General features: G+C 39.7%; 1 long non-coding RNA gene across 1 annotated transcript in view; it reads left to right on the top strand.

Moving 5' to 3' along the window:
• The first annotated feature begins 10,158 nt into the window (after nucleotides 1-10,158).
• The window catches only part of LOC138962293 (uncharacterized), a 5,764-nt gene continuing 870 nt past the window's right edge, over nucleotides 10,159-15,052 (top strand). The window contains exon 1 of the long non-coding RNA XR_011454469.1: nucleotides 10,159-10,274. This is a non-coding gene — a long non-coding RNA (uncharacterized lncRNA). The remainder of the gene's footprint in view (nucleotides 10,275-15,052) is intronic.

The following is a 15,052-nucleotide window of genomic DNA, read 5'->3' as shown; positions in this document are numbered from 1 at the left end:
CTAATTGTTGTCCTTTATTTCGACCTCTGTTATCCGCATTATGAGACATATAAAGGTTGATGTATATCGTGATGGAACATCTGGGATAGAACTCATTTCTTGTCCCTACTTTCGACCTCCCTTTCCCGCGTTATGAGACAAATAACAGGTGATGTATATCATAATGGAATATGCGGAATAGAACTCATTTCTGTCCTTACTTTCTACCTCTGTTACAGCGTTAAGAGCGAATCAGACACACTGACTTCAAACGCTGATAGCAAATTGGATAAATAATTGATTTGACTTTATTTTTGTATGTAAAAACAGATAGACATTGATAATGTAAGATTGTCAAAAATAATGTACCCATTTTCATTTTGCTCTCAAAGTTTCCTTTCACCAATATTGATCGGTGACAGTCTTCACGACTCGAATGTAAAGGAATACCCTCTGCCCCAAAAAAGACTTGCACAGTTCGGTTTGGGGATACACCACCGGCTCATGATGAGTAACTAAAGATTAGCGTTTAAACTTTCAATCATTCCAATCAAATCGTAAAGGGTTTGATCCTTTTTGGAAACAGTTCATTCGTCATGTACAATCTGTCTTTATTTTAATCTTCGTCCTAACTTTTTTTCTGCATTGACGGCAGTAAAACGTGCTTGCATTTGTAAGATCTCAAATTGGAATTCATGAATCCAACGGGTTTCGTCTGCTAGACGTATATATCTACCCGCTAGCACTGAGAAACGAATATAACGCTGAACCAACGGAGCCCTGACGAACAAGAGTTTTCTACCAGAAGGCTATTTGCTTTTCTTTTTTAATTCTTTAAATTAATTAGTATAGTTACGCAATATTTTCGGGTAAATCATTGCAAGTGCTTGTTCAATAACAACAGTTTAGCGAATGTCTCCTTAACAGTTCTCCAGACAATGTTTTCAAAATCGCGTTTGGGATAGTACCTGACAAAGCGTCATGTAAAATTGCACAAGCACAATTTAATATTTCTAGCATCATCGGCTAATGATCACCATAAGATAATACGTTTTGGAGGACGTGTTTTTGCTTTACTTGCCTGCTGTGGTTATTTAAAGATACTCGCTGGTGAGTGGGTTCAGTGAGTGCAGTCGCAAACCGGTACGAGATCAGTTGTGATTTTTGTATCTGGCACCACAACATATTTTCCTCGGGCTTTCTTTTAACATTTAGTCAAGTTTTGACTAAATGTTTAACATAGAGGGGGAATCGAGACGAGGGTCGTATGTGTGTGTGTGTGTGTGTGTGTGTGTGTGTGTGTGTGTGTGTGTGTGTGTGTGTGTATTTTACATGAGAGTTCCTGGGTATGATATCCCCAGACGTTTTTTTTCTCCATTTTTTCGATAAATGTCTTTTATGACGTCATATCCGGCTTTTTGTAAAAGTTGAGGCGGCACTGTCACACTTTCAATTTTCAATCAAATTGATTGAAATTTTGGCCAAGCAATCTTCGACAAAGGTCGGACTTCGGTATTGCATTTCAGCATGGAGGCTAACAAATTAATTAATGACTTTGGTCATTAAAAAACTGAAAATTGTAAAAAAAAATTTTTTTATAAAACGATTCAAATTTACATTCATCTTATTCTCCATCATTTGCTGATTCCAAAAACATATAAATATGTTATATTTGGATTACAAACAAGCTCTGAAAATTACATATATAAAAATTAATATGAAAATTAAATTTTCGAAATCAATTTAAAAACACTTTCATCTTATTCCTTGTCGGTTCCTGATTCCAAAAACATATAGATATGATATGTTAGGATTAAAACACGCTCAGAAAGTTAAAACGAAGAGAGGTACAGTAAAGCGTGCTATGAAGCACAGCGCAACCGCTACCGCGCCAAACAGGCTCGTCACTTTCACTGCCTTTTGTACTAGCGGCGGACTACGTTCAGTTTCATTCCGTATTTGCAAAAGCCGTTCAAAAATAATATCAGCCTTGTGTTCACAATTCGATGGCTTTTACTGCGGTTGTTGTTGTTGTTGTTGTTTTTACTGCGGTTGTTGTTGTTGTTGTTGTTGTTGTTGTTGTTGATGTTGTTGATTTCATATATTTACACTTCCAGTCTCATTCCCTCTAGTTCCCCCCTTCTCGACCTCTCATTGCGCTTGTTTCTTTTTCTTCACGACTAGTTATATGACGTCAACCCCTTAACCTTTTGCTCTATGTGCCCTCATCCTGGAGAAGCTGTCTGTCTTTGCCTTCATCGGTCTCCGTCTGTCTTTGCCTTCATCGGTCTCCGTCTGTCTTTGCCTTCATCGGTCTCCGCTGATTTGTGCACTCCTTTGGCACCCTTCAACCTCCCTCCACACCCACCATCTCTCCCTTCCTCACATTTCACACGTTTTACAGACCTGTCCGCTCTGTGTACTTTTAAGGCACAGTGCAGCTCACAGCCTTCGTTTTGCGTTTTTGTTGCAGCTGAGTGCATTTACAGTTCAAAAATCCTCCTATGGTAGTAAAACAAACCCAAAACTACCCAACGACGACATCTGTGAAGCTCGACAGTTTCTTGTTCACGCGAGTGCATAAATTAACCTAGTTATTCCAGCGTCGCGGACGACGCTGGTATCTGCGGTCGGGAAAGACTTGCCACGAATTTGCCACAGGGCGCCGCCATGAACAAAACTGTCCAAGCCAAAACAATTTCAAAGCTGGGGCCAGCGGTAAAAATAGCCAGCGGGGCGATATCACTTTGTCCGCACGTCGCTGGGCATATCAGCGCAGTTCAACGTTGCCAGAGACCAAAGAAGCGCTTTACTCAGGTCGCAGCGCGCAGCGGCTCACTGGAGGAATGTTTGAAAACTATCTGTGCTCGACTGCGAGCAGACCACAGGCACATTACACCCAATAAAGTTTGGACTTGTACTGGCAGAGAGCGAATGCAAATATTCTTGTAGGCATACACAGACGCAACATAGCATATACAGACAATAACACCCACAACACTTCAACTGCATATGAAAGGAATAAAAATAAATCCGCAAATCGCGCACAATACACCAGTTAGAAAAACAAGGAGTACCAAAGCGGCGTGCAGAAACTAAACTGACTCGGAGACTGAGAAGAAACATTAATCACACGATGTGGATAGCAAACATTAAAATAAAACAGATAAGTCAAGCAAAAAATAAACACAAATATCGAAAACACAATAAACAAAGGTAAAGAAAACAAAAAGAGATGCTTGCCGACAGTCAGTGTGTGTGTGCGTGGTTTGTGCGTCAGCGGGGTGTGTGTGTGTGTGTGTGTGTGTGTGTGTGTGCGTGCGCGTGCATGCGTGCGTAGGCTACGTTCTTGCGTGTGTGCGTTCGAATGAGAAAGAAGAGAGAGAGAGGATTGAACAATGAGGTCACGCTCTCTGTCACATGAATACATATATATACACACACTGAAGGCTACTTCGGACACGAACACTTGCCAACAACTGTGGTTGGACATGCTTTTGAAATGTAATATTTTTTCGACATGATTTCTGGACATACGTATCCCGCTGTGTTGCCTACTGATGTTGCGAATGATGAAGGTTTTGAGTTGACTGACCTTAAGGAGGGATTGCATCAGGCGTTTATCGTCTCAAATTATATCCTTGCTACTTTTCAGGAGTCAACTATTGCCATTCATGGTAACTTGGATAGTCAATGTTTTTATTTGTTTGATTCCCATCAAAGAAACAGAAATGGTAACCATTCTTCAAATGGCGCTGCAGTTTTGATGTCATCAAGTTAATTCCTTTGCAGAATTGATTGATTTTCTCAAAAGCCATTATCAATGTGTTTATCAATTAACACCTGTTCATTTCTGTCCAACTGCAATGCAAACTCAATGTGGAGGAAACAAAGATTCATTACAAACAAGTCATCCCTGTACATCAACAGATTTATGTACCTCAATCAATACTGCTAGTATGAGTGACAGGAATCTAAAAGAAAAAACAACCAAACGCAAATGTACTACTACTTCTACGACTCGTTTGAATGTAAAACAGAAATGTAACACTATCTGTGACAATGACGGTTCTACGACTCGTTTGAAGGACGGTATAGATCGAACCTTAACCCACAACTACGAAAATTTGTGTCAGACTTTTTTGAACAGGAAAATATGCCTCTGTTCAACAGTAACCAAAACATGGAAGATGTTTTTGAAACTTTACAGAAATGTGACACTAGCCTATCTGTGACAATGTTGCTTTTGAATTGAACCCACATTTGTTGAACAGGAGAGAATGTTCCTGTTCAACAGTGCCCAAAACACTGAATCTGACGTTTTTGAATCTTTTCTGTCATCTAACTGAATCTGACGTTTTTGAATCTTTTCTGTCATCTAACCCAATTGCTCATGACTTCATCGATCTTGAACATGCCTACTTTTCAAAGAAAGACAGACAAAAGCGAAATCTGCATGTTAGCCATCTGCCTGAAATGGTCAATGCACTTTTGTAAAATTGTCACAGCTGTTATGCACTTTTGTGAAATGGTCAGTGCTGTTGTGCACTTATGCAAAACTTGGTGCTGTGCTGTTAACATTTGAACAAAATGCATTTTGTTCAAATGTTTAGTGCAACTTGCTACTATATAATCGCTGTATGCGCTTTGTGGTAATAATGCACTGTTGTGAAAAGTTTGCGCTAAATGTTGGCACTATGCATCATTGTTGGAGCACCCTCCTGTAGATGCACCATGCTGAAAAATGTACTTATGTGAAATGTTTCGTGTAAATTATTGTCACAATAATGTTTTGTGCGCCCCCATGTATGTGTTCTGTGCTAATAATGCACGGTTGTGAATGTCCGTACACATTTTGTGGCAATATGTAATTGTTAGTGCATCCTCCTGCGGATGCTTCGTGCTAAAAATGCACTTCCATTAAAATATTGTATGCTCATGTCAACTGGTACTATGTTTTCAATTGTTTCTCTGTCAATTTCAGATGTTTGTTTCCAATTACTTCAGTATCTCCCTGTTGCAATTCCAGGTGATTCATTATGCATGTGCCAATTTGAGGTGTTTAATTCTGATTCCTGTATTTACAGGGTAAAATTAAAACTATTGTTTTCAAACATTCCTATGACACCTGGTAATGGTTCTGTTTTTTTTTTGTAATTTGTATTTTGTTTTTCTGCAATAAATATTTGAAATGGATCTGAGGCCGACTTACTACTTTTAGCACTCTTTGTCACCACATTCCCACGTACAGATATTGCAATATCAACTCTTCCTTTCTACCTGTTTCAAACAAGCTCTATTTTTTAATTAAAAAGTGTTTTTTTCTTGTGGCTGTTTGATCAATTCATAGCAAGCATTGACTGAAATAAACAATTTATATATCCAGCACAACATGCAATTCATTAACTTTTGACCCTAACCTTTAACACTTCCCAAAATAAATCTTTGGTGGACATTGCATCGACGCTGTTCATTTTGAATGAACATTTTTCTTGTTACGTGGTGTTTGGTCGGCGTTCGATTCAACTGAGTGATTCCGGCCTCCATTTTGTTTTACACAAACTCATGATGACGTCTGACATAGTTTGCTAGTGACGTGTCTTTTTGTGCATGATGTGGTGATCTACCTGATCTAAATTTAGATCCTTCTTCTTCTTCGGCGTCAAGACCAGCCGGGTCCGAGTACGAAATTAATTCGTAAAAAAATCGCAGTTCTTGACTCTTTGGGTGCAAGTCAATGAAACTTGGTAGTTCTTCTAACGAATCGCTGCCTGAGGTATGACTAAAAGCCCCAGTGGCTCCGTGCACCTGGATTTGACAAGTTCAGTACCTTTAACAATCTCTGGTCATAGGTTTATTGCTGGATGACCGCGCGCGGCGCCTGTTACCCTTCTTTTGTGATAATGTTATTAGTAGAGAAAAAAAATGTTAATGTTATCATTCTTTTTACATTTAGTCAAGTTATGACTAAATGTTTTAACATCGAGGGGGGAATCGAGACGAGGGTCGTGGTGTATGTGTGTGTGTGTGTGTGTGTGTGTGTGTGTGTGTGCGTGCGTGCGTGTGTGTAGAGCGATTCAGACCAAACTACTGGACCGATCTTTATGAAATTTTACATGAGAGTTCCTGGGATTGATATCCCCGAACGTTTTTTTCATTTTTTTGATAAATGTCTTTGATGACGTCATATCCGGCTTTTCGTGAAAGTTGAGGCGGCACTGTCACGCCCTCATTTTTCAACCAAATTGGTTGAAATTTTGGTCAAGTAATCTTCGACGAAGCCCGGACTTCGGTATTGCATTTCAGCTTGGTGGCTTAAAAATTAATTAATGACTTTGGTCATTACAAATCTGAAAATTGTAAAAAAAAAATAAAAATTTATAAAACGATCCAAATTTACGTTCATCTTATTCTCCATTATTTGCTGATTCCAAAAACATATAAATATGTTATATTTGGATTAAAAACAAGCTCTGAAAATTAAATATATAAAAATTATTATCAAAATTAAATTGTCGAAATCAATTTAAAAACACTTTCATCTTATTCCTTGTCGGTTCCTGATTCCAAAAACATATAGATATGATATGTTTGGATTAAAAACACGCTCAGAAAGTTAAAACAAAGAGAGGTACAGAAAAGCGTGCTATCCTTCTTAGCGCAACTACTACCCCGCTCTTCTTGTCAATTTCACTGCCTTTGCCATGAGCGGTCGACTGACGATGCTACGAGTATACGGTCTTGCTGAAAAATGGCATTGCGTTCAGTTTCATTCTGTGAGTTCGACAGCTACTTGACTAAATGTTGTATTTTCGCCTTACGCGACTTGTTATGGTTGTCTTTGTGTTATAAGTAATGCGATGTGGTGCCAAAAGACAAATTTCCATGTTTATGTATTATGAAAATGGACATTAAAGTTTTCATATGTTATGTTATGTTATTATATTTTCTAATTTTGTTTTCTGTCTGTGTGCCCTCTCTCGATTTTCACCCCCCCCCCCCCACCCCCCTCCCTGGACCGTGGCCCACAAAGGCTTGACATCGACGGTTGTTATCTATCGCAAACAAGACAGGTGTGTACTGTTGTTCAGCACAGCCATTTCCATTAATTATTCCTTTATCAGATAGTTCCCTTTTGCATTAAATTTTTTGCGCATCCTGGATTTAGTGATATAAAAACCTCTACTGCTCTGCAGTGATGCGGCATTCTGTGGAACTCGAATACACCAACGGACAGAGCAGTAACCGAGTTCACATTATTTGTTTGAGAGATAAGCTTTCATTATTTTATTTGCTAAAAAAAGCATTTTCTTTCCCGTGAAAAACCGTTCGTCTAACTATCTCAGATTTGGCCAGGGATTTAGCATGGGATAAGACCATCTTTCCGCTTGGTCTTATACCATAAAGGAGAAGCCTAGGTGCCTTTTGTGCACAGCGGCAATTTTTGATGAAATAATTTCTTAAAGGTCCTTGTCTTCATTTCTATACCGAAATCGCCATTTGACCATTAAAATGCAGAGTCTATTATCTACAAATATCAACAATACACCCCCTTTCGATCAGGAAAGACGAAGCCAGTGTAGCCGTTTGAAAATTCATTGTAGTATTCCAGCGTCCAGTACTCATAGTAGGATATCCTTATTTGGAAAATGCCAAGCGCAAAACTCCTCTCAAATCCCGTGCATTTCGTGCGTTTAAAAAAAAGCGTGGGCAGCGCTCCAGTGTCAAACTGTTGCTGCACTTGTTTGGGCGTGGCTATAAGCAAAGTGACATGAATTTGATTGGTCAGTATTTTTAGGAAAAGCACATGTTCTCAGCAAACAGAAAACAAAATATTGGAAGCGTGAGTCACGCTACCCAAAAATAAAATCTTTTTTTTACATATATTTTTTTTCTATAACTTTTTTCCCCATGGTTCATTCATCATCTGACATAACGTTTTAGCGAAATCTAACCATAAGATTATTGAAAAAAAGCAAAAATGTAGAAGACCACCTTTAAAAATAAATTCATTAACAAAATCCCACTGTGCACAGAGGGCAAGGTTTTGATTTTCGATGTTTGATCAAGTGGAGGCATGGTCTTCGGATGAGACGAAAAACCGAGGCCCCTTCGTGTACACTACATTGGGGTGTGCACGTTAAAGATCCCACGATTGACAAAAGGGTCTTTCCTGGCAAAATTGTATAGGCATAGATAAAAAAAAAATGTCCACCAAAATACCCGTGTGACTTGGAATAATAGGCCGTGAAAAGTAGGATATGCGCCGAAATGGCTGCGATCTGCTGGTCGATGTGAATGCGTGATGTATTGTGTAAAACAAATTCCATCTCACACGGCATAAATAGATCCCTGCGCCTTGAGTCCGAGTCTGGAGATACGCGCGCGATATAAGACTTCATATATATATATTGTACAAGAAAGCCTGGCCAAATCTGTGTCGGTGAGCCAAACAGTTTTCCCGCGAGGCAGTGTGTGTATACAGTTTGTATATACATTCTCTAGGTATTGAGATGTTTAAAAAAATAAAAAATAAAAAAAAAGGTTTGTGGGCTTGAGTGCATTTAAAACTTCGAAATGTCCAACTAAAAAAAAAAAAGATAGAATGAATCATAATCATTTTTTAGTATATTACTTTAACATCTCATTTTGTGTGGAAAAAACATTGTCAGACCTTGTGGGTTTTTCCTCTTCACCGTCACACTTGACGGTTATGAATGTGTCAATGATGATGAAAAAAACGGCCTTAACTTTATAAAACGATTAATTGTAGCTCGTTTGAGTCTCTTTTCTAAATGATAATGAAATCGCGGATAAATTGTAAAACATCAGTTTCCACATTGTGTCATCCAGAAAGTACAGCAGCTGTCAGGATGAAGTATTACCTATGTGTCCTCTTGGTTCTGGCTGTCAGCTGCGCTGTTAACATGGCAGCGGCAAAAGGCAGGTATTTTTGATTATCAGTACAGGGGGGTGGGGACGCAAGCACGTACGTCCGCATACACGCACGCACGCACGCACACACACACACACACACACGCGCGCACACACGCACACACACACACACACACACACACACACAAAACCGCATTTAGTGTTTCCCCCCCCTTTTTTGTTGTGCATGACATTTGCGCTGACAAACCTTATCAAACACTTCACACGAATAAGTGTTTACATTTATTCCACCAAACTAAGCATCGCTTTCGATACAAACGTTAATTGGAACATCAAAACCTTCATGATATATTGTTTTGCGCGTTACGATCTTCTGCTTCGTAAATTGCGCTTTGTGCAAGCTTGCACATAGCATGCGATAACAGCAGTCGATTTCACCCTTCGCCTGTTCATAAAAAGTCCTTCCTGAGTAACCTTCTTCTTCTTCTTCTTCTGCGTTCGTGGGCTGAAACTCCCACGTACACTCGTGTTTTGCACGAGTGGAATTTTACGTGTATGACCGTTTTTACCCCGCCATTTAGGCAGCCATACGCCGCTTTCGGAGGAAGCATGCTGGGTATTTTCGTGTTTCTATAACCCACCGAACTCTGACATGGATTACAGGATCTTTTTCGTGCGCACTTGGTCTTGTGCTTGCGTGTACACACGGGGGTGTTCGGACACCGAGGAGAGTCTGCACACAAAGTTGACTCTGAGAAATAAATCTCTTGCCGAATGTGGGGACGAACTCACGCTGACAGCGGCCAATTGGATACAAATCCAGCGCGCTACCAACTGAGCTACATCCCCGCCCCTGCCTGAGTAACCGATTCTGATAATCTTCTCCAAGACCATATCCTTCCACTTTGGCACATACCAACAATCTAAAACCTGGCTGCTGTGAAGAGTGTGATTTTTTGAATGAATTAATTTCTTGAAGAACACTAGTCGATTGTTCGTAAAATGAATCAAACACATGATAAATTCTCACTCTGCACGAAAAGCAGCCAGGCGTTTGAGCTTTGGTATGCGTCCAAGTGGATGGATGATCTTATCCCATGTAAAAGCCAGGGCAGATCTGAGATAGTGAGCAGACCTTTTTCCACTGGAAGGACTTAGATTTTGAGTCCTTGGAAACATCTGTTACATATGCTCTCCCTAACGACGCAAAAAAGGTGTTGGCAGGTCATGTCCCGCTGATGTTTATATAATTTATGATAACCTTGTTCATGTTACTCGTGTTGATGAACATCAAGTTTTTTAATGCTATAAAAGGCTTCGAGTCAAATGTATTAATCCAACAGTCCACCATATCCACCGAAAACGATTTCATTTCTTCAATTCTGTTTTCAGCCACAAAGGTAAACCTATAATATTCTATGTCTTAATTAAAACCTAGTTTGTTAGGACATCAATCAATCAATCAATAGGAAGCTTATATAGCGCGTATTCCGTGGGTACAGTTACAAGCGCTTGTCGAAGAGTTGTCAACACAGGACTAACAAAGAAACTAACATCTACAGATGGACACGAACCCTATCACACACTAGCAAACCCTGATAAACATACAACAAACAACTGTTTAACAACAATGTACACATCAATAGCTAGGTCCAAACAAAATAATATTAAGCACAAAGAAAACACCTCTCATAGAGCACAGCACAAGGATGTCTTTTGGGGCACAACACATCACGTCGAACATGAAAGTCGCAGCCAGCTACGGGAAGAACTGAGTCTTCAACCTACTCTTGAACGCGTCAAGGGAGGGGCTCTGGCGAAGCTCAAGCGGCAGGGAGTTCCAGACGGAGGGGCCCGCGGAGGGAAATGCACGCTGACCAGCAGATGCGAGTTTCGAGCGAGGGATGTGAAGGCGGAGTGGGTCAGCAGCAGAACGAAGGGGACGGTCGGAGGGCTGGGTGTACAGGTCCAGGGAGGATTGAGGACATGCGTCAGACGAACTAAACATCATTTTCGTGTTCTGTGTCTTGCTACAACAATCATTGGCTATCTAAACAGAGTATGACATTTTCTTTTGGGTATTGTTAACGCAAGCATGTTACGTCTTCACTCATGCCCAAAGAGATCGAAGGTATCAACAATTGCAAAGATTTGGTCGTCCGGAAGACCATAATTTATTGATGAAATGAACATGTTTTTTTAAATATTTTTTATTGCGTTTTAATTGCTGATCCTGTTTTTTTCTCTTTCTACAATAATTATGAGGATCTGCTTGTCTTTGTTAATGACAGTAATACCCAAGGATAAAATGCATATTTGACAGAGTGAGCTGTCACCAGTAGGCTAAATAAGAGTGAAGCAGTTTTTAATTCTGTTGTCTTGGTTCAGTTTAGTCGTTGTTGCAGATCGATTTGTGTTTTGTATCTTTTTTTTCTCTCTTTCGTCAACTTAACGCTGGTATAGGCACATGTGTCCATCTCAGAACATCTGCGGGTCTTTTAAAGGCAATTACAAGTCTGTCCATCTCGCTGCAGTGAATATAATCTGTTCGAAGTCGGCCGCTTCCCACTTCTCAGAGTGAGATCTCATTCTTCTGCTATTGTTGTTGTGCAATGTAGATCCTGGCTGATTCCTAGGCCTAAAAAAAAAATAGGTGTGGTTACGGTAACCCGACCTACCCTATTTTTAGGGGCCGACCTTATAACTTTTTATTACATTTGTTAAAAAATTTTTTAAAAAAAGTGCAGAAAACGCAATGAAAGCGAAAGCGCTCGAGTCGCACACTTATTTCCCTGTCAAGTAGGTTTAATTTGTACACATTAGAAAAAAAAGTTAAAAAAAAAAGTGATTGCCTACCTTCCTACCCTATTTTTTTTTGTGGGTATGTTACTTTAACCACACCTATTTTTTTTTGGCCTAAGGGCACACTCTTTCCCGTGTAAACGGTTCAGCTTACCGTCTCAGATCTGGTCAGGCATCTCCTTGGGATAAGACCATCTCTCTATTTGGGCACATACTACATGTAGAAAGAAAATAGCCTGAATGCTTGTTGTAGTGAGTTTGACTTTTTTTGGATGAATTAATTTCTTAAAAAGCCACAAATATAATTATTCATCAACAATTTTCACTGTGCACAGAGAGCACTCATATTGTTCAAGGGCGGATCCAGGATCTTATGGAAGGGGGGGGGGGGGGGGGTGGCGGGGTTGGGGGGGACGGGGTTGGCCCACCCAAACCTTTTTGCACAAACTAGAAGGCGCGAAGGGCCTGAATTGAGGGTTAATTGAGGGCGCGAAGCGCCCGAACATGCTAGGGGGGTCCGGAATTTTATTCAGTTTCAAGGAAGCCAAATGCTGCAATCTAGGGCCACCTGACCTCAGAAACTGTCATTCAATCATCTCTCTCTCTCTCTCTCTCTCTCTCTCTCTCTCTCTCTCTCTCTCTCTCTCTCTCTCCCCCCCCTCTCTCTCTCTCTCTCTCTCTTTTTTCTTCCCTGAAGGGGGGGCCCGGGCCCCCTCCCCTCCTAAATCCGCCACTGTTGTTCAATACAAGTGCAGTGATGGTCTTATCCTATGTAAAAGCCTTGCTAGATCGGATGTGGTGAGCCGATAACTTTGCGTAGTTAGTCGGGAAGTAACGTACTCGTGATTTCTATGTACACTTTCTCGTTGGGTTTTTGACGGGCCGCCAGAGCGGCTCGTCTTTAGGCGTCGGGTAAGTAGCTTGCAGGTGGAGAAATTTTTGTTCATGGGGGATTTCTGTGACGTATGTACAGGAAGTCGCCGTTGGTCTCGGCAAAGAAACTACAATGCAGTGTGTGGTCTCGGTGAGACTGAAAGACAGAGAGCGACAGATACACACAGTGATTCAAGGCTCACAACTCTTGTAAAGTTGTCGTAGCACGTCCGTCTATGGCCTAAGTGATCCGGCCGGGTTCGATTCCCGGCATGGGCGGTCTATTTTTTATTTTTTTTTAAATTCTTGTTTACTATTGTTTATTATGAACGTTTTAATGTTTTATTTTACTCTAATAATTTTTTTAATTGTGTGAAATAAATAAATAATTTTATTTTTTTATTTTTTTTAATCCAAGTGATCCGGGTGGAAAGCGATTCGTCTATGGCCAAAGTGATCCGGGTTCGATTCCCGGCATGGGCGGTCTATTTTTTTTGTAATTCTTGTTTACTATTGTTTATTATGAACGTTTTAATGTTTTATTTTACTCTAATAATTTTTTTAATTGTGTAAAATAAATAAAAAAATTTTTTTTAAATCCACGTGCACAAGACAAAAACTTTCATACTGGGGGAGCGAGCCAGTCTGAAGAGTACTCGGGTCCAGCGCCAGCGTTTTTTTTATAAAAACTTGGAGTGATTGCGAATATGCGCGTTTCTCGTGAGTGCTTTCGAAGTTTTGTAATTTGATTTTCCCCAGCGAGTGTTCTTTGGAGGGCAGTAGACTGTGATTGCTGGTGCATGTTTTTATTTTTGTTTTTCGTTCTTTGTTTCCGTTTGTAGTCTGTGGTCAAATACCTCACAATGTGCTCAAACAAATCACAGGCACAGGAAATGAACAAGAAGAAGTGTGTCACAAGAATTTGAATTCTAACAAAAACATGTGTATGAGTTCATAGACTACCACTGTCGAACCCTTCACTGTACAATGTAAATGAGTACAAAATATAGTCGTCAGTTTGGGAGACATTGTAGAGCACAGGTGAACTTTATCACAAACGGACAACACAAAAAGTACTTTTTTTTCAAACTTGAAAGTTTGTTGTCTATTTTTACCAGGGTCTTTCAAACAAACAATAACATGTGTATTTTTTATGTGAAAAATACATCTATTTTAACATTGTTGTACTAAAAAATATTCATACGCAAATTGTTAGCAGATGTTGTCTCCCTTCCTTCGAAACCGAAACCGAAACCGTCTGTAACGCTTACAGGGCCTCATAGATATCAGAGTCAACTCTCTCTCCACCCCCCCCCCCCCGCCCCCGACACCTCCACGCATTCAGCGTAACGGCTTGTACGGCGTGTTACTTCAACATAATATGATAATAATAAAAATAATAATAACTTCAACAAGTATTTTTTGGAAAAAAATTAACCTTAACAAGGCCTCAACACAACAGCGCTTCCTGGAATTCCTTTAAACAGTATTTTATTCGTAAACAGACACATGATAATATAACAACATCATTAAGAAGGAGCACAACAAGTTTAAAACTTATGGTAAGTGCTCACATAAACATTCCTGAAATTTCATGGCGGATTATGATCAATGCGACACATTTTTTGAAAAAAGAGATGAGACAAAAAAAATATATATAAAAAAAATATAAAAAAAATTAAAAAAAGGAAAAAAAAGAAAAGGAGAAAAACAGCAAGGAAAACTTAGTTTGAATTATCGAACACAATCTGTGTCACTACCGAAAACGAAAACAAATACAAAACGAGAACGAAAGACACAACAAAATATGGCATGGCTGTTACCGGGAAATGTACTGGGTCAAAGGTCCGCCTGACTCGAAAATTTACTGGGGAAAAGACAGTGACTGCAAAAAATCGTGTACTTCATGATTGGTACAATGGCCAACACAAATGTTGTCGGATCAAGTCTACTTCCATTCTTTAGATGGTATATGTTTTTTCAAAGAAATAGTCTTTTACATTGACTACTGCCCTCCCAGGAAACCTGGCCACATCCTCAACAAAGTCAGCCAGAGCTTCGTTTAAGTGTGACAATGGGTCATATATTGGTGCTACATTACTAGCATTAAAATGTGTATTCATGGCAACAGCATTTTGCCATTTACAACAGTTTCACTAACACTGTATTCTTTCTTGCTTCATCATTTTGTGACTCAGTGATAATTTTAAATAAAGTTATTTGCATCATACACTTTGATTTCATTCATTTCTATTTATAACTACTTTTACTACTTTCCCTTCTACACTGTGACATGCCACTGTATGACGCTCATTCAGACCAAAAACAATACCATTCCTACCTGTTCCAACGTCTATCGCTCGCTCTGTCTTTTGGTTCCTTGGTTGATCGATCGGTTTCTTGGTGAAAAACATATTTCTGTCACCAATACCAGTATTATTGCATCACTTCCATAAAGGTAGAGTAGCCTTCTTCCTTTCTGTTAAGCCAATAGGTCTTATTC

This window comes from Littorina saxatilis, linkage group LG3 (assembly GCF_037325665.1).
Source record: "Littorina saxatilis isolate snail1 linkage group LG3, US_GU_Lsax_2.0, whole genome shotgun sequence".
Lineage (NCBI taxonomy): Eukaryota > Metazoa > Mollusca > Gastropoda > Littorinimorpha > Littorinidae > Littorina > Littorina saxatilis.
The sequence above is the reverse complement of the archived record's forward strand: the minus strand, read 5'-3'. Positions and strand labels throughout refer to the sequence as shown.